The sequence below is a fragment of the Cupressus sempervirens genome, chromosome 3 (assembly GCF_028749045.1).
Source record: "Cupressus sempervirens isolate cs-2001-9-10 chromosome 3, ASM2874904v1, whole genome shotgun sequence".
Lineage (NCBI taxonomy): Eukaryota > Viridiplantae > Streptophyta > Pinopsida > Cupressales > Cupressaceae > Cupressus > Cupressus sempervirens.
The window spans coordinates 558,217,763-558,238,167 of record NC_143120.1 but is presented as its reverse complement, the minus strand read 5'-3'; positions in this window follow the sequence as shown (position 1 = coordinate 558,238,167).

The window sequence follows — 20,405 nt, the reverse complement described above, 5'->3', positions numbered from 1 at the left end:
GCTGGAACTAATATTCAATCCCATGGTTGCTGCTCCAGATTGCAGGATGTTGTGATGGCTGATGGTCCTAGCCATAGTTTGGATGATTTTTCAACTATTCTGGATGCTCAAAAGTGGCAGTCAAAGGCTACGTTGGTTGAGGGATGGATACCTGTAAAAATGAAAAGATCTAAACAGTCTCACCCTCAATTTGATATGATTTTGCATTCTCATAAAAAGGAAGTGAAATCAAAATCTTAGTCCTTTCTTTTCTGGTCTAGGAGGTTTCTTTGGTTTATCTAGTCTGTCCTTCCAGGTTCCAAGTTTCTCTCTAGTTTTTTTTTCTAAACTTTTCTGTTGGCTTCAGGTCCTAAACCTGGTTCTATCATACTGTTGGTTTCAGGTCCGTTTAAAACTTGGTAGAGCTTCATGGTAAATCTTTCTTTATGATGTAAAGGGTTTTGGGGCCCCTTCAAAACCTGCTTTTACCTTAATCTAAAACATAAATATTCAATATAAATTCATTTTTTAAATTTTTTTTTTTTTTTTTTTTGATGCGATGTGATTAATTATTATTATTTATTAAAGCTTGTGAAGAGTCAAACCCAAGACCTCTCAAATAAGAGACTCACAATTTACCATTATGTTGTAGGCTCTTGTCTAAAATAAAATTTAGTTTTGTTGAACTAAAATTTGTAATAATTTTTCACTTATATAAATAAAATATATATTTATATTATTTAATACCTATTAAATTAAGAGTTTTTTTTAAGTTAATTTTTTTCATGAAAATTTTATTAGTTGCTACCATGGCAGAGAACTACTGCATAGGCCCCTATCCTTTATAATGATTAATCTTGATTTCTAACATCCAACTAATTGTATATTACACTTGCTTCATTTTTAGACTACTATTTCAAAGAAAGATGCAAGTTTTTAAAACTTAAAATTCATTAAAAATAACATTTTGTGATTTCATTGGATCAGTGATAATAAAATGTTAGACAAGCTACAAGGCTTAAGGGATACTACGAGGCAAGAGAAGGCACTAATATTAAAGTCATGGGATATTGGTATATATGCATTGTCACAAAGTTTAAGAGGTTCCTATGACTATTAGGAGGCAACAGAGGGCATAGAGTCCTATATAGTTTTCAACAAGTGGTTGTTACAATTTTAAATTTATGTTGGCAGACAATGAATTTTCTATGTTATGCATGTTCATAGTTGTCAGCCAACCTGCAAAGCCATGTCCTAGTTAGAGTCATGGCTGAATTAAAGCCTCAACTACTATCTATTGCAGAATTTTCTTTTTTGTAGGCCAATCCATATGTATTTATTGTTAGAGCCTCTAAACAAATAGAGATAATGGTTGTAGGAAAACATGTCAAAGGGTTTCTTAGTGAGATATCTTCTTCCCTTATAATTGTAACTATAACTACTACTAATAATAAGGCTAATAAGAAGAATCCCATCTCCCACTCATCTCATGCAAGGTTCTTAATTCGTACTTTGTTTTCAATCATTATCATGTTGCTAGTGATTTTCTTTAGTACATCTACTCTACAAATCCTTTTTTTTGGATATTTCTTATCCACCGATGAGCATTTCATTATAGGGCTAATCTATCTTCATTAGGTTGGCAGCTTATAAGTTACAAGCTAAACTTTTGGCAACCCCCCTCCAAAAAAAGATATTAAAATATTAGCGAATCTTACATTATTTTGAAAAATAAAATGATTTATATTAGTGAATCTTACATTATTTAAATATATTTAGAACTCAATTTTATAAAGATATGACAATTTTAAAATTTTTTTAAGAACTAAATTATTAGCCAAAATTTTCTAAAATTAGCCAATTAGCCAATGTTAGCCACTAAAAAATATCCTTATGAGTTGCATTATTTGACATCAGAGTGAGGGATCAAAGCTTTTGTCCTTATAAAAAAAAAATTGTCACTACAACTTTTTGGGTTTTTTCAACTTCTTTATTAGTTATGTGTGAATTACCAATATCATTCAAAAAGATTAGTTGTACAAAGACTTGTGGATCACAACAAAGATGTCATGCCCAAAATTCAAGGCAAAATACACCATAAATTATTATTATTATTATAAACAAGGGAATAACGGTATTACACACACACCAACACTAAAAGGGTTACAATTAGGTTAACAATAAATAAATGTTTATGAGTTTTCAAAGTTACATGATTAGGTTACAATGAGTTTAGGTTAGAAGTTTCCAAAGAACATTAACAATCTAGTTGATGGTTTGATGATGAGGCTAATGTATGTTAAACAGTTCCATTTTTTGTTATCGACGTTGAACATAACATTGAATTCAAATTTAACATTTAACTATAATACACATGTTGTTATGAAGGTGTTCCTTAAATAGTTTTGATAAGCCCTATATCTCATTGCTAGAGGAACATTTGATAATCAGGTTAAAAGGTTTCCTTATCATAGTATAGTTTAATTATTAAACTAAATATGAAAAACATGGTTCCACATAATTTTCCCTTACATGTAGTGGAAATAAAATATACCTATAAGATAATTTGTTAAATGCATATAAGTAGTAAGTTAAACACCAAAAAAAACTCTGTAAGACCATGTATTGAATGTATCTAAATAATATTTTAAGATACCCATTACATAAGCATTTGATTTATATTAATTGCACTTTATAGACCATGACCAAAAAAAATCAATAATATCTAATGCTTATATATTAATATAATTTTAAAAAATAACATATATATATACCAATATTATTTATATTAAATAACATAATTTACATACATTATTTCATATATATAATAAAACATAAAATGAAACTATATTAATTACAACCAATACTACTAGCATAACTCACTTGTAATCTACTAATATACCCATCTTCTAACTACTTACTAACTAAATAAATTAAATCATTTATTAACTTCCTCAATATACTTACTAATTTAATTACATATATAAGTAACTAAATTATTTTATTTACCAACTATCTTAAATTAAAAGATTAAAATACTTACTAAAAAAATTACAGTGCTTGCTAACAAAATTAATTTACTTACTTGCAAAATGAAATTTCTTACTATCTAATTAAATCTGTATACTAACTAAATTAAAAATCATGTAAAAATAAAATCAAACTAAAAATAGTAATTTACTAACAACAAATTTTAAATCTACGTACTAATTAAATTCATGCATTAACTAACTATTTAAATTACTTTACTAACACTTTAATTTACTTTCTCACTAACTAAGTCTTACTTACTAGCTACATTAATAAACTAACTTGCTCTAAGTAAAAAAATATAAAATACAAATAATTTATGTTGTGTTTTTGCCTTGAATTTTGGGCATGGCATTCTAGTATTAGAATAGGGTACATAACACGTGGGCAACAATGGGTTCATGTTAAGTGTAAGAGTTTATAGGTTACCTTGCAAAGTAGGGATTCTCATTTTAGTATTTGGACGAACCATTATGTTCTTTCCTAAAGTATGACAAAATAATTTCAAGCATGAGTTGGATAGCGAAGCATTTGGTTATGTGTTCAAATGAACTCTACTAGAGAACATGGTTATTGCAATTAAGAGATTAGAGTGTTTAGTGTGATGTCTCTATGAAAAATTGTTGCATATTCAATACCAATGCAAGTTGGATAAAATAGAAAAATTTGGATTTCTTTCAATGCAAAATTTGTGTTGGAAGACTACATGTGCACAAAATAAGTAGATATGCCACTATATAACTTTACAATGTCAGATCATCAGAAGGTGAATGCACCAAGTTGTGGTACCAAAAATATGACACACAACTTATATTTTTACAATTCTAAAAGTGCACACATGCTTGGGCTTGGGCTTAAGGCTTGTGGAGCCCAAGCCCAAGTGTGTGTGCACTTTAAAAACTTAAATTTTTTTATATATGGGATGCAAACCCACGACCCATTTCATTTCATGTTATTTGTTTTTATTGTTGCCTTCTTTCCCCTCAATAATGTGCACATAGTTTGTAGAAGTTGGAGAATTTTCTCACTATCCTCCTCAAAATGTCTCCTCATCATCAGAGATCAAGATCAGGATCACGTACTATGTTTTCTACACTTGTTTTTGCATTGTTTTGTATGTTTTTGCATTATTTTGTATGTTTATTAAGTTTTACTTCAAATTTTTTTATTTATTTAAAATACAATTGACTTATTATTAGGAAATGTGAATAATCAACCACCAAATCCCCAACCTAATCAAAAAAATCAAAATGAAGACCCTTTAGAAGATCAAAATCAAAATCATCCATAAGATCAAAATGAACTTCCACAACCACCACCAATTCAAAGTGTTGAAAGACTGGGGAGACTGTTAGAAGATTGGTTGGAAACATGAATGCTGATGATATTCATATTGGGGGAGTACTACAATGATGATATGTTACATTCATGACTGAGTTTTTCATTGATGTCAACATAAAATGTTTGATGTCTCCATAGCAAGTTTTATGAGGTATCTAATAGAAGAACAGTAGAAAGATCAAGTTCATACGGATGACTAGTTGAGTATGATAACCACTTGAGGTTATGGGAGATACTTCTAAGTATCTAGTAGATGTAGTTAACATTGAAAGTAGAAAGGATAAGTCTAGAAGAAGTTATGTAAGTTTTGGTGATGTTTGTTCTAAGATAGAGTTTATAGAGGCATATTCTGGTAAACTTGTTATATCTCTTAGCAGAGTTAATAGCTTGAGGATCAAGGTTGGGAAAATGAAGAAAACATGTTGAGGATGATGTGGCTAAGCTTTCTCCTCATAACATTGTGTGTACAAAAAGTTATTCAAGTTGCAAGGTGGAAGTTTAAGGTTATCGCTAAGTGTAACATGTTCTTAATGAGGTCCTGCAATAATTAATTGAGAAGGTCTAATAGCCAATTCAGGGAATTATTTTATAGACTTGGTATAAAGGAAGGACATTTGCCTTTATCATGGTATCAAAGGAATGTAATGTGAATTGATAATAAGTAGTAGAGAGTGTGGAATGCAAAGTTGATCAGAGCAATGCAGAAGTGAAGGAAATTTCATTGTCAAGCTTTTATAAAGTGATTCGAGGCTTGGTATTTGGATCCGAGGTTCATAACTTGTTCTACAAGGTCTGACAGTGATTGGTCTGGTTGATAGGATAGAGGAAAGGTCAAAGGAAAGAAGAAGATAACAATAAATTACTTGTTTGAGCAATGAGCTCTTCTTATAGTTGAAATTACATGTTTGGGTAGTTGGCTCTTCTTGCATACATTATACTACAACTCCTAATAGGGTTTGAATCTCCTAACAGGGATTCAAAGTCTCATAACAAGGACTCATTATACTAAATTTGTAATAGACTCCTAATAGGGTCTATCCAAGGAATATTTATATTAGTACATCATCTTATGGGCATCATTCCCACAAGGGTTGTTCCTCTGGTCAAGGGTCTTCCTAGTCAACATATCTAGTGTAATTGTTTATATGCATCTTATTATGGTTGTTGTTTACTTTGGTTGAATGGTTAATTATAAAGAAGATAGATGTTTTAATTTTTGGATAATTGATTCCCCCCTCCTTAGTTATCTTGATGGAGTATTTTTTCTAACAATTGGTATCAGAGCATCAGGTCCTTGAAGAAAAAGTTTAACAACTTTGGGAGATCTACGAAAAACATATTCAAAGAAGATAGTCCTACATTTGACAGAAGAAGTTTTGACACCTAAGTAATGGAAATTCTTGGTGAGTTATCATATTTGTGTAAAGAGCAGAGTATTGAATTTACAGATCCAAAAACTTTTTTTTGTAAACAAGGGAACAGTAGCACAAGTGAAGATTGATCCAAATCAGAAGAAGATATAAAGATAAAGTAAGGTATTGATGTACTTACAAAGAGAGAACCTGAAGGTATGAAAAATTCTGTTTGTTGGACATGTAAAGAGTATGGTCATTATGCATCTAAGTGTCTTAAAAGGGAGAAAAAGTATAAGGGAAATCATAAGCCTAGAAAAGATAGAGATTGTCTGTATGCAAATGAAGATAATAATTTTGATGAACAAGCATTAAGTGCTAGTGATGATGAAATTGTATTTGTGGCAATTAAAGAAGAAAGTCCAAAGAAGGTAGCTTTGATATCATAGGTTGAGAAGAAATCTAATTGGATAATTGAGAGTGGTTGTTCACATTATATGACTGGTGATATGAACAAGTTTGTTGACTTCAAAAGTTAGGATGGAGGGATTGTCAAAATTGAAAACAATGCAACATGCCAAGTAAAAGGTATTGGATCTATAGCTCTTGATGGTAAAACCAATACTGAGGATGTATAATTTTTTGATGGTTTGAAGCATAATCTTTTGAGTGTTGGACAACTAGTAGACAAAAGTTATTAGTTGTAGTTCACATAAAAGACATGCATGATTAAAGATAAAGATGGAAAGGTAATTGGAACAAGAACTAGATCTAGAGGTAATGTATTTTAGTTGAATCCTACTGAAATAACATGTTTGGTTGCAATAATAGATGATAGTTGGTTATGGAATAAGAGATTTTGTCATATAAACTTTGATAATATTGTGAAGACCAGTAGAATGTTTGTAGTTAGATATTTTTTGAAGATTGTAAAGCCTACTAATGCAATTTGCAAGGAATTTGTTTTGGAAAAGCATAACAGAACTTTCTTTCCCAACAAGAAGTTTACCATTATAGAAAAGTTGGAGATTATAGACACAAATCTCAGCAGTCCTACAAAGACTAGAGGATTCTATGGTGAGAGGTATTTTATGATTCTAGTTAATGATTTTTCTAGAATGATGTGGGTTGCATTTCTTAAAGAGAAATCTGAGGCATTTAACAAGTTTAAGATATTTAAGAATAGAGTTGAGAATAAATCTAGTGTGAAGATTAAATGTTTAAGATCAAATAGAGAAGGAGAATTTACTTCAAATGAGTTATACATGTTTTGTGAGGAAAATGGAATTAAAAGACAACTATCAGCTCCAAGAACCCTTGAATAGAATGGTGTTGCAAAGAGAAGGAAAAAGTCTATTGCAGAAGCTAGAAGAGCTATCTTTGTAGAGAATGACATATCCAAGACATTATGGAGAGAAGCTGTGAATACAATAGTCTACACTATGAACAAAGTGCAAGTTAGGAAGGAAACAAATAAGACAACTTATGAATTGTGGTTTGGTCACTCACCTACAGTTAAGTATTTTAGAATATATTGGAAGTAAGTGTTATATAAATAGAGATGATGACATTGGTAAGTTAGATTCTAGAAGTGATGAAGGTAGGTTTCTTAGTTATTCATTGCAAAGCAAGGATTATAGATGTTATAATCATAGAACTAACACCATTATGGAGAATGCAAATGTGAGAATTGATGAGAAGTTCAAAATACAAAAGAGAATAGTTGATTACAATTTAGATGATGATGTTACTAAACCAAGGAATGCTGAGGTATTTCTTGAGGCTAACAATGATTTGTAGAATGAAGAAGAACCAAGGTAGGAACAAAGCTCAAAACTTTTAGTAGAGCCAAGAGTTGAGATAGCAACTCCTACTTCAAGAAAGAACATGATAAAGAATCACCCATTGGAATAGGTCATTGAAAGCAAAGACAAATGTGTGATGATGAGAAGTAGAGTGAATGAAGAACTATGCTTGATATCTCAATTTGAGCTTGAGGATGCAGATGAAGCGTGTAAAGATGTCTATTTGAAGCAAGCTATAAAAGAAGAATTGGATTAGATAAAAAAGAATGAGACATGGAAACTGGTCCCTAGACCAATAGACAAGAATGTAATAGGAACTAAATGGGTATTTAGGAACAATATGAATGAGCAAGGAGAAGTTGTAAGAAACAAAGAAAAATTGGTATGTAAAGGTTACTCACAAAAAGAAGGAATAGATTATGAGGAGACTTATGCTCCAGTGGCTAGAATTGAAGTAGTAAGATTATTCTTAGCCTATGTAGCATAGAAGAAATTCAAAGTATATCAGATGGATGTTAAGTCAACATTTATGAATGGAGAAATTGAAGAAGAGGTATACATTGAGTAGCCTGAAGAATGCCCTTTGACAAATGATAAGGACATAGTATACAGACTAAGGAAAGCATTATATAGATTAATGCAATCACCTAGAACCTGGTATGTGAGGTTAGACAAGCACTTGATAAAGCTTGGATATAGCAAAGGTATGGTAGATAGTAATCCGTATTGGAAAGAAACTGATGGTGGTTTGATGATTTTGGTAATATTTGTTGATGACATTATATTTGGAGGAAATGATGAAGAAAGTAAGAAGTATGTGGAAGAAATGAAGAAAGAATTTGAAATGAGTATGATAGGAGAGATGAAATATTTCCTAGGATTGTAGATTGTATAGAATAAAGAAGGAGTATTTATTTCTCAAACTAGATACTTGAAGGATTTACTGAAAAGGTTTGGTTTGGAAACATGAAAACCCAACCCCTATGGAAACTAGACACAAGTTATCTACAAAGGATGAGACACCTATTGTTGAGAAAAAGAAGTACAGATCTATGATTGGAGGATTGCAATATCTGACTCACACAAGGCCGTATATAAAAAATGTAGTTGGAATTGTTGCAAGATTCTAGGATGATTTGAGAGAAGCACATTATGTAGTTGTGAAAAGGATATTTAGATATTTGAAGGGAACATCTAAATTTGGATTATGGTATGACAGATCTAATGATTTTACTTTAAATGCTTATACTAATGCAGATTGGGTAGGTATTATAGATGACAGAAAGAGCACCAATGGAAGAGCTTTCTTTCTTGGTGGAAGATTGGTTTCTTGGTTAAGCAAGAAGCAAGATTGTACATCTCAAAGTATAGAAAAAGCAGAGTATGTTGAAGCAGCAAACAATTACAATCAATTCATTTGTATAGAAATTAGTGAACCTATTGTTATACATTGTGACAACACAAGCATGGTAAATACGTCTAAGAATCCAGTATTGCATTTGAGGACTAAGCACATTTCTATTAAGTATCATATTTTGAGAGAAAAAGTTACAAAAAAAGAAATAAGATTGGAGTATGTAAGCACTAAAGAGTAGATCATAGATATATTCACTAAGCCTCTTCCCAAAGAGACTTTTGAGTATTTGTGAGGTATGCTTGGGGTTATGCCCATTCCTGCATTAGAGTAGAAGATGCAAGAGTGCAACAATCTAGGGTAATAGAGCACCATTGTTTTTCTGGATTGGATACTGATGCTTCTTGTATGAGGGAGTATTTTTGATGGATAGAGCCATCTAGGACTCTTGTTGATGTTGTTTTGAACAGTGTCTTTTGACACTTGAGCTAGTAACTATTAGTTGTTACTAAGTTTGATGTAAACATGTTTGTTGCAAAAAAATTTTGACATTAATGTCAATGGCAGAGAAGTTTGGCATGAAAAACATTATACTAAGTGGAGAAGTTTGGCAGTATGTAGAATGACAATTCGGTATTGAGAACATTGAGGTACATCAATGGGGGATAATGATTGTTGAAAAGGATTTGAAGACTAACAATTTTTTGTTGGTATTATTGGAACTAGATATTTTTTTATCTAAGTTGTCATCAATGCCAAAGGGGGAGATTGTTGAAAGATTGGTTAGAAGAATAAATTTTGATGATATTCCTATGGGAGAGTACTACTATGATGATATGTTACATTCATGACTAAGTTTGTCATTGATGTCAACAATGTATGTTTGATGTCTACATAGTAAGTTTTCTGAGGTATCTAATAGAGGAATAGCAAAAAGATCAAGTTGGTACAAACAACTAGTTGAGCATGATAGCCATCTGAGGGGAGATACTTATGAGTATTTGGTAAATGCAATTAATGTTAAAAGTAGAAAGGATAAGTCTAGAAGAAGTTATGTAATTTTTGGTGGTCTATTTTGAGATAGAGTGTATAGAGGCATGTTTTGGTAAACTTGTTATGTCTCTTAGCAGAGTTGATATCTTGAGGATCGAGGTTGAGGACATGAAGAAGACATGTTCAGGATGATGTGGCTAAGCTTGCTCATCATAATATTGCATGTATGGAAAGTTATTCAAGTTGCAAGATGGAAGATCAAGGTTATCGCTAAGTGTAACATGTTCTTAATAAGGTCCTATAATAATTAATTAAGAAGGTCTAACAACCAACTCAGGGAATTGTTTTATGAAATTAGTATAAAGTAAGGAAATTTTCCTTTATCATGGCATCAAGAGAATGTAATGTGAATTGATGATAAGTAGTAGAGAGTGTAGAATGTGAAGTTGAGCTGAGCAGTGTAGAAGTGAAGAAAATTTCATTGTTGAAGTTTTGCTGAGTGATCCAAGGTTTGGTATTTGGATTCAAGGATTGTGACCTAGTCTACAAGGTCTAAAAGTGATTGGTTAGGTTGACAAGATAGAGGAAAGAATAAAGGAAAGAAAAAATAATAGTAAATCACTTGTTTGAGCAGTGAGCTCTTCTTGCATACATTATACCACAACTCCTAACATGGTTGGAATCTCCTAATAGGGATTCAAAGTCTCCTAATAGGGACTCATTGTACTAAATATTGTAATGGACTCCTAATAGGGTCTATCCTCTAACAAGGGGGTAAAATAAAAAACCTATGTCACCTTTTGTAAAGAAATAGTATATCAGAATGTGACAGTTCAACATTAATGAAAAAAAAAAAAAAGTATTTTTGTTTAAAATATGAAGATGATGTAAACTGATGAAATGTGTAGAATTGGATGAATTTTATGCCTATAATTTTTATAGTTTTATTGAGTAAGAATTTATTCATTTTATTTTATTTTGAAGTCCCTTTTTTAACTACAAAAAATATAGGGTGTAGTTCCCATCAAACAAGTATAAGCAAATCATCTTTTTTTGTTCTAATTTGAAAATATCTTATAGATGACATGTATAGTGAGTGAACAAAAAAAAAAAAATTAATTTTTATGTATATTTTCTTTGTTATAAGTACTCAAGTTTGACCTTATTAGAATCTAACAATTTTTTCCTCCCATCAAAACTTCCTATCAACATTCTTGAAAAAAAATTATATATTCATGAAGAGGATTCTCTCCTCTAGAGATAAAAATAATTTTTAAATTTTTTTGATATGATTTCCTTTTTTTTTTCCTTTTTTGAGGGAGCATCTTTTGAAATGTTGAAATATCGTCTTATAATATTTTGAGATTATAACATATTATAACTAATCAAAACACTCAAAAATTTATATAATGATGATATTGAATCTAAGGTCTATAAAAAGGTATTTTTAGTTTTTGAAAAAAATTGAGTTTTGATAGAGAAATGAGATTTGACCAAAATAGGTTTTGGTATCATAAACAATGACATAGATCTATGCTTTTACCTAAGGAATATTTATAAATGTACATCATCTTTTGGAGACCATTCCCACCAGGGTTTTCCCTCTGATCAAGGGTTTCTCTAGTCAATATATCTAGTGTAATTATTTATGTGCATCTTATTATGGTTGTTATTTACTTTGGTTCAATGGTTAAGTTTTTCTAAAGAAGATAAATGTTTTAATTGTTGGATAACTAATTCACTCCTGCCCACAACCCCCCGCCCCCTCCCTTGCCAAAATTATCTTGGTGGACTATTGTTTCTAACACAAAGACCTCCTCTTGGCATCCAAGATAATATAATGAATGAAATAGAAAGAGAGAAAAATGAATTAGAAGCAATCATTGGTAGGTTGAAAGCTTGTGGGAATACTAATCCTATGAGAGCACAATTGGCATCCTCACTTGAGTCCATTATGAGCCATGTAGCTTTTGTTAGTGGTTAGTTCAATATTTGGTGTGTTAAGGGAGATGAACAAAGAAGATATTATGCAAACAAATTATCTCATAAAGATGTAAGAAAAAATGACATAGAAAAAGGTAGCATATGTGCATTGTTTGAAAAGCCTAAAGAACAAGACACTATTAAACATACAACTCAAAGGTTCCCCATCCATTGGTGCATACATGATGATATTAGAAATAACTTTTGGGATAGATAGTGGATGGCCTTTGATGCCCCTCCTTGCAATAATCATGAGGTTCCAATGTATTTCTTAATGAAATTGTATTATGAATTTGTCCTTGGGGAGATTCTCAATTATTTTGACATTTTAGATTCTCAGGGTAGAGGTTGGGGGTCATCATTTGAGAGGTTAGGGGCACGTCGCAACCCTTATGTAAAGGGCACCTATTATCAAGCCATAGGGTGAGCATGTCATTATTCCTTTAGTTGTGAAGGAACATGTAGAGATGAGTACTCTAGGGACTATTGATGATTTGACACAAAGTCTCATTCATTGTGCTAATCCATTAGTTGAGGAGGAGCCTTCTTTGTGTTGCAGTCACATGTGCACATCATGCGGATGCTTATGCACATTTGGTAGTCATGCTAGAGATAGTATGGATGATGGGCTAGTCGCTGATGAGTTCCTGAGTGACACATTTGGCATTGACGCACAAGTAAATTACAATTGTAATAAACTAATTTGATCACATTTTGTATGTACAATGAATGAATAACTAATTAGCATGTCTTGACATTGTTCATAATTCAGGGTAAGAGTGTTGATGGCCCTATTATAGATTCTCCAGCCCCATTTTATGTCTCGTAGATGAGTCAAGAGGTATGTATCAATTTAATCATTTAAATTAATACATATATTTATTAAGTAATCATATGAAGGATTAACAAAAAAATTTATCCATGTGCATCAGTTCTCTACTAGACCATCAACATTCACAAGAGACTCTGAGCCTAGGCATGATATGAGCTTCATAAAGGTACATTTGTTTCATGTTAATTTAATTCATTTGATTATATTATATTCTATAAAGAACATGTAAATTGTATTATATGATTTTCAGTTGTTGACATCTGAGACTCCTCCTCATCTTTGCCAATCCATTGATCATGGAGTTGCTATTGCGATGGCTAGTTCAGAGCCATTGACCAAGGTATGAAAGAGTTTTCATAGCTTTAGTTGTTATTTATAATAGTTAGTATTGGAATTTCAAATGGTATTTATAAGTATGATCGAGTAATTATACTAATTGAATTATTGTAGTGCCTTCTTACTCTCGATTGTCTGCGAGCCTTTGAGGTTGATGTACAGAGTGAATATTTGATTGTGGTGAGGAAATAATTAATTTTATGTGTACATATATTTGATTTCAATGTATAATAATTATTGATTCATATATACTTTGTTTATATCAGCTCCAATTATAGAGGATCCTAAACAAGAGGATGAGTGCAAGCATGTGAGGAAGACCCCATCATCCCCATCATCTCCCTCTGTGCAATGATTGAAGACCTTTAGGGTTTTGTTTCCTTCCCCTCATGGGAAGGAGAAGATATAGGGATGGAAACACATGTGTAGGAATTAGTGGACATATATCTTAGATTTTATGTTAGTGGACATATTCGACATATATTTGATGTATATATGACATTTTATATTTGAAGTATGACATATATTTGATGCATGCTATTATATCTGATGTATGACATATATTTGATGCATGAAATTTTATATTTGATGTATGACATATATTTGATGCATGAAATTTTATATTTTATGTATGACATATATTTGATGTATGAGCTATATTTGATGTTGGGATGAGAATAATGAAACTTGAATTCTTATTACTGTCATACAATTAACATTGAGTTTGAGTCTTGAGTTTGTACATTATGTAAATGTCAGCTTGAATCTTATTGTCATAAAAAATATCTAAGCTTGAATCTTATTGTCATCATAAAAAGTTGAAGAGTTTACATTATATGCTTTATCTTCAGAACACGAGAATACTTGAAATAAATTCTATAATATATTCATGGAATTTGATATCAATATTACTTGAATATTGATATCTTCAAGAGCTTCATTCATGGAAACACATTATATATGCTCTTCTTATGATTTCTATAGCTATAATTGTTACATTTTTTCTTAGAAATCTTTTATTTTTCATTATCCTAGTGTAGGGCACCTAACAACCCTTGTTTTGGCTTTGTTTGTGTTGTTATTGCTTTGAGGGTTGTTGTGACTCTAGCCAAGTTAGGATGGTGTGTTGCTATGCTTAGATCAAGTTCATTTGAATAAGCCTTGTTTAGGTATGTGCAAGCTAATAAAAACTAGGAGGGACACTAGGTAGTCAAAGTGGGTCAAAGTCCATACAATGATGTAGTGGAGGAGAACCCTTCAAACCTTGATGCTTATGAGGAGGGTAAACCGAAAAATTGGGTAGTTAATTAGATGGTTCCACTATTCTTTCATTAGGAAACAAAGTATTTAGAGGAGGAAAATGAATTAAGCAACCCATGAGAGGGAAACTCAATGGAAAGATTTTTGGAATATAATTCATGATGTGTGGAAAATAATTTATCTATAGCTAGAATGGAGCTGGAACAATATTATATGATATTAGTGAGGTTGCATTCACTGTTGGAGGGGCAATTAGGAAAGTGGATGGGCATGGATGGAGAGTCATGTATTAGACTATAGGAGGAATCAATTATTATGCCCATGGATTCAAATTAGTAGTCACATCTTTCTACAATTGTTGTACCTCTAATATTCCTCAAAATATATCTTTGTAAGGGCAATGATAGAATGATAAATTTGATTTGAAAATCATGGTAGGGAAAAATGTTTCCAGGTGGCCAATACTAAAAATTTTAACATCACAGGAGATGGGGCTACATAATCAAAATGGAATCCAATCTTCAAAAAGTGAGAGAGGTTATTGTAGGTGTGGGCAACACAGTCCTGTAGCACTCAGAATTATATCCATACCTCACACAAGCTTTGAGATATGTCCCATCAAAGATCACTACCTTATGGCATTGAGTGACTCTTAAGGTCAATTCAGTTTGGCATGCCCAAGAACATTTGAGTGGTCAACAAGATAGAACAACCTTGGGACTAGGGTTTACCTAACCAGTCGGAGCTAATGAAATAGATAGTTTAATCCCATGATGAATGGTTAGAGAGATTCAACAGATGGAAACTTTGTACTAGCCAACACTACAAGTTTTAGAATCACCTGAGATGGGGCCGTAAAATCAAAATGAAATTCGATCTCCAAAAAGAGAGAGAGAAGTTATTTATGTGTCAGAAACATGATTGTGTAGCACTTAGAATTACATCCATACCTTACATGAGCTCTGAGATATGCCCCATCAAAGATCATTGCCCTATGGCATTTAGTGACTCTTAAGGTCAATTTGGTTTGGCATGCCCAAGAATGTTTGAGTGGTCAATGGGACAAAAAAATCTTGGGACTAGGGTTTACCCAACCACTCAGAGCTAACAAAATAGATAGTTCGATACAATGATGAATGGTTAGAGAGATTTAGTAGTTGGTGACTTTGTACTAGCCAACACTACAAGTTTCAATAGCACTTGAGATGGGACCACAAAATCAAAATATAATTTGATCGCTAAAAAGAGAGAGAGGCTATTGTAAGTGTGGGCGGCATGGTTCTATAGCACCCAGAATTGCATCCATACCTTGTACAAGCTCCAAGATATACCCCATAAAATATCATTGCCCTATGGTATTTAGTGACTCTTAGGGTCAATTCAGTTTTTCATGCCTAAGAATGTTAGAGTGCTCAAAGGGATAAGATGAGCTTGAGACTAGGGTTTACCCGACCACTCAAAGCTAATGGAACAGATAGTTCGATCCCATGATGAATAGTTAGAGAGATTGAGTAGTTATTGAATTTTTACAAGCCTAGGATTAGGTATTTTTAGTTATTTTTTATTAATTTGGAACCTTTTCCAAGTCCTAGAAGTGAAATCTAGTAAACTTTGCAAAAGTTGCACTTTTTGTGCAAAATTGTAAAAGTTGTAAAAGTTGCTCAAAAATTCAACTTAGTTGGAAAAGAGTGTGAAATATTACTAGAAACCTTCTAACCTTCCAAAATATATTTCTCATTCTCATATACCCAATCATGGGTAGTTACAACTTCCCAAACCTCCATTTGCAACTTTTTGCAAAAATTTAAAAAAGTTGCTCAAGCAACTTTGCAAATTTTGAGAAATTTTTGCTCTTTACATAGTTAGGTCAAATGGGTCCATGTAGGACTATTTTAGGACCCTAGTTAAGATTCCTAGAACCTATTAGGTAACCAAATATCTTAGTTTCCCATCCCTAACAACTTTTAACCTATTGAGCAACTTTTGGCTCATTGAGAAACTTTTGACCAACCTAGGAATTTGAGTGCTTCCCCATGTTGAAAACCTTCTAACTTTCCAAAATATGCTTCCCCATACTCAAATACCTGACCATGGGTAGCTACAACTTCCAAAACTATCAAAGTTGCTTGAGCAACTTTGCAACTTTTGAGTAATTTTTGCTCTTTACATCTTTTGATCAATTTGGTCCATCTAGGAGCATTCTAGGACCCTAGTTAGGATTCATAGGACCTATTAGGTAACTGAATACCTTAGTTTTCCAACCCTAACAACATTTTACCTTAGGATTCCATGTTTTTGTAATTATATTCAATCTAATGAACCAACTAGATTTGCTCTACATTTTAATATCTCAAGTATTTCCTCGTGATCGAACTTAAAAACCTTCCAAAGAGTCTTATTATGTGGTTTTCCACCATATTTTATATTGCTTTCATGAAATCTATTTTTTACCCTCTGGTTTCCATCTTGTGCACAAATTTCAACTATTTTTCTTGTGTGCTTAGCAAGTCATTGTGAAAAGATTGTGGAAAGCTTTACCTATTACTTGTGGCTAAGTATTATTGTTATAACTTGCGGCTGCATTTAGCTCACATTTATTCACTTGATTCATGAGTAATCGTAGTTCTTTGTAACTGTAAAAAAAAAAATGAAGTTAACCTAGTTGGGGTACCAAAATCCTTCAATTTCTATCCCTAGAAACATTTTGGAGGATCTAATGGTATTATCATTTATCACTGTTGACTATCATTATGAGTTTAAGAATTCTCATCAATGAAAATCTAGGACTACCTGGAACCCCTCAAAATATTCAAAGGTGACGAATTGTTAGTGATATGAAATGTCACTTGATATATATGTAATGAAAGAGTGTTATGAGATGATCCCTAAAATCAAAAAGGAGAGTGAGAATTGTGGCATTGAAGAGCCAAGGAATATAGCTATTTTTCCAAGCATTAAATGTCCACCCTTAAATTGAGCTCTCAAAAAATTTGGTGTGACATGATTTTCTCCATAACACCCAACTTCATGGTGGCCGTTTGTGGCATGGTCACAAACTTTCATTTCCACACAAGAATGGTGATAGTTTTATGCAATGTTTCTATACAAATTTTGACCACTTGAAGAAAGAAAAAAAAGTGAATAAGCAATTGGCTATGAGCCAAAGATATTTCAAAGACATTGAAAACAATATATTATTCTTTCAAGAAAAATAAGGTGCCAAGTCTAAAAATAAGATTGAAATGATTCCCATTAGTGGCATGGCCAAGAACTACTTTTTCAATATAGTGACTAAGTGTTGATACAATTATTATATAAGGTATGTTGTACTATTTAATTTTTTTTAGAACTAATGCTTATAGTGCGATGTTAGTTAATGACTTCTTGCTAATACTATTCTTCTACCAAATCCAGATTTCAACCCTTTTGTGGATCTACAGGCTTAATCATGAGCCCATAGAATTATCCAAGAGAAAACTGTAATTGTATATCAACTAATTAAAAAATGTTTATTTGAGGAAAAATATTGCAGCAATCAAGAAGAAAATTGGCCATGGAGAATCTGGTTATGAATTATGATAAGAATGAAACTATTAAGGAATTGCATGATATATTAATACATGGTGCAAGGAATATTCTTAATGAGAATGGAATTATAGCTACATCTATTAAAAATACAAAGGAAGATATAGAAAAATTTCTTAATAGAGAGATTAATCTGAGAGAAAAGGACATTTTAGAAGAAAATGGTTATCTTGGTGCCATCCAGGGTATGCCAATTACTCAAGATGAAGAGACAAAACCTATAGCTAATGGGAAAGAGTGGGAAGACCTTCTTGGACCCATGAAAGAAGTTATAGATAATGAAGAAGAGTTAGGAAGGGGAAAGCAATAAAAGAAAGAAGTAACATATGCATGTAAGCCCATGTTAGATGACAATGATGAATACTCACCATCTGCTAGTACCTCAAGTAGTAACAGAAGCTCTTCATTGCACATGTACACAGACACAAAAATTTTAGATAGAGAAGTAATAGGTGCTATAGAATTATCCATGGAGAAATATGAAGTGAAGCCTCAAATTGGTTCATTAGTAGGCAAAGAATTTGGTCACGCACTTCATTCCAACACCATAGATGTTTCAATTAGAAATGCCTATTCATCAATGGCCTTGCATTTATAAGAATTGGGAAGCCAAGATACTCAAGTTGGGCATGATCCCTCAAAGTTATCATCAAAATATATTAATGATCTTAATAGAATAACAAAAACATCATTGCCACCTTTGGTGAGACAATCTCACTCTTTTACAATGAAGACTAGCCATCTATAATCCAGGGTTTTAATTTAGCTAACAAATGGAGAGCTTCTCAAGGTACTAATTTCTTTCATGGAGTTCCTAATAAATCTCAAGGTTCTCATTTAGGTGACCAACTACTAGGAGGTCCATGAATATACCCATTGATTTCCCAAATTGGCAAAAGGGTACATGCAATTTTGGAAAGAGTACCCCAATCAAAGAGAAGTGGAAATCCTAACAAATATAAAGTTATTGCAGATCAAATGCGTGCATCTACTTCACTAAAAAATATAATTTCTTCTAGATACTTGAGTTTAAAAGGAGATTGTCAGTTCCAAAACATGTCCCAGTCAAGTAGATGACCAAGATATTTCTTGAGTAAATGAGATACTAGTTTATTAAGGTATCTTTATGCTCCCACTTGCATTTAGTTACTATTTTTTGAGTGATTAGGAAGTTGCTTTGGTGTGGGATTTCTATAATGTATAATGTCCTCATACAAGTACATGACATTTTTTGTAAACATTTTCTATGGTAAAGGATTAGTGAGAAATATCTGTAATGTCCCTTTTTGGGACTAAAGAATATAACTATTAAAATCACAAAGCTTCCATGCTTTTGTAATGGATATTATGTGAAATATCATTTTTCTAATTCTAATTTGGTCAATAATATTGTATACATGTAAGAATAATCTAGTACATATATATCTGGTTCTTAATTGTCTAACTATTATGAATGACTTATTGCCTTTGGTTTGGAAAAATCTTTGTTGTATACAATACTCAATATTGGTATTCCTTTATATTTTTTATTGGTTAATGTTCATATATGCATATATATCCTTCAATGATGTGCCTTTCCTTTAATGGACACACTTGCTTTAGATTCTCAGGATGACTATTTATTACCTACTGGAGGGTTGTGTCTCTTCGACATCTCCTCAAGAGTATAATTTCTTCCATGCATCCCCTATACTCTCTCTCTCTCTCTCTCTCTCTCTCTCTCTCTCTCTCTCTCTCTCTCTCTCTCTCTCTCTCTCTCTCCCCTATTCAATCTAGTGAACCAACTAGAACTACTCTACATTTTAATATCTCAAGTATTGCCTCATGGTCTAACTCGCGAACCTTCCAAAGAGTCTTATTATGTGGGTTTCCACCATATTTTATCAAGTGGGCATTTGATGTGACAAAAAGGTTTGAATAATGAAGAATCTTTCTCTTTGTTTACCAATCCTCAAATAACCACAAGTTAGGGTTCTTCATAGAATATCATCTAACCAATGTGCTAGTTACAACCACCACACCAATATGGTACTCTAAACCTTCACCATCTATAACTGAGTGATTCAAAAAAATTTGGCTTGGACACAATGACACAAATAATAATTTGTCCCTTCTTCATTGTCTTCAAGTACAAAAACATGGCCTATAGTGATAAATGTACAAAATTTGATCATTAATTCAGCAAATACTTGGTAAAATTTATATATATATATATATAAAACCAATTTGTACTAGATTAGACAAGCAATAAAAGTCAATGGATGAATCAATCTCTACCATTTCCAGTGCTTGTAGGGGAGAATAGGTGTCAATTGGGTCCAAAATTCATATATCCTAATTGTCCACCCATTCAATAAACTCACACACATCCCAATTTTCCTCTACACGTGATGGACAATAGCATGTCATTCTATGTGTGTAGATACTCTATGAACCTACATCAAAGCTTCTAAAAATGTGCAACCCACTTGATCATATTAGTGTGCAACAATCCTCATATGGTGTAATGTTAGTATTATCTATCAACCAAAAAAATTTATGAACCATAGACTCAC